This window comes from Rattus norvegicus, chromosome 4, assembly GCF_021556685.1.
Source record: "Rattus norvegicus strain SHRSP/BbbUtx chromosome 4, alternate assembly SHRSP_T2T, whole genome shotgun sequence".
Lineage (NCBI taxonomy): Eukaryota > Metazoa > Chordata > Mammalia > Rodentia > Muridae > Rattus > Rattus norvegicus.
In genome coordinates this window covers 165,458,626-165,460,195 of record NC_141537.1, presented here as the reverse complement: position 1 = coordinate 165,460,195, position 1,570 = coordinate 165,458,626, and positions in this window count along the sequence as shown.

The following is a 1,570-nucleotide window of genomic DNA, read 5'->3' as shown; positions in this document are numbered from 1 at the left end:
TCAAGACATATGTATTCCTCAATATTTTCTAGGGATTACACTTTGTATTATACAACACACACAAATGACCAATCTCGACACTTAGTTTTATTACAATAACTTATTCTAATCTAGGATCTGTGTACCTATCCAATGACCGGATAATGTTACTCTAGGTATTTTCTCCACGTTCAGGATCCTGTTCACTCAGTTATGGTGTCATTTTACTGTTCTTTTCTCCTGAGAAATTTTTTTATGTTTATTGTTGTTTCATTTTGTTGGTGATTTTTGCTCATTTGCTTGTTTGTTTGTTTGGGCTTTTCTTTGTTTGTTCGGAGATATCTCTGTGTGCTACCCTAGCTGTCTTGACTCTCTCTCTCTCTCTCTCTAGAACAGGCAGACTTTGAACTCAGAGATTCATTTGCCTCTGCCTCCTGAGTAATGAGATAAATGCGGCGATATGGTTTTGATATTTTTACCTTGATATTTTGAAAATCATCTTCTGGAGGGAGACTGTGTATATAAAAAAATACACCCACTATAGGTCATGAGAATTGTATATAACACACACACACACACACACACACACACACACACACACGAGTGTGCACCTTGGATCATGCTGTATAGACAAGGCTGCCCTCAAACTCAAAGAGATTTCCTTTTCCTCCTATATGCTGGGATTAAAAACATGTGGCACAATACCCAGCTGAAAAACATGGGCCTTGATCAGTAAGTAAACTTCTTATCCTCTATCAAATCCAAACAGTATTTCCTTCTCCTCTCAAAGTCCTTTATTAACCCTCTCTGTGCTCTTACACTATAAACTAGTTCTATTTAGATTACAGCATTGTAGCTGCCTTTTTTTTTTGCTAAGCCAGATTTTAACATTAATGTACAACTTCATTTTAAAACAATATTTTAATAGTTCTTTAATAATTTCATACCATGTATTTCAATCATATTAATTTCCTTTCATCTGACTACATCCTCACTCCTATCTCCCTACCCACTCAACTCTCTCAGTTTACTTTTCTCTTTCTTTTTGTATTGAAATTCATGTTGTGTTGTCTACCTACTGCTGGATGTGGGACATGTCCTGCAGATGGTTCATTGAAAATATTAAGAAGTTTAACAAACTTTCAGTTATATTAACCAAAGTAAACTGAGAGGACCCAAATTAATAAAATGAGAGATGAAAAGGCAGACATTATAACAGGTACTAGAGGAAACTCAAGTAATAATAAAGGAATATATTAAAAATCTATATTTATTCAGTTGACCATCAGCTGCCAGTAACTTTGCAACACAGAGGGAGAAACACTTTCATATCCTTTTTATGAAGTCAGAAAATGTTTAGATTGGATATCATCCTAATGAGATTTTTCTTTAATGAATAGCACATGACAATTACTGGTGAGTCTCATTAGTTTTGGCTGGAATTTTATTTGACAAGATAGGAAAGTAGCTAGGTATGCTTGTTTTTTAGTTTTGTTGCTTGGAATTTCTTTCCATCCTTTCATCGTGTGTGATGTACGTGTGTGTCTGTGTGTGTGTGTGTGTGTGTGTGTGTGTGTGTCTGTGTCTGTGT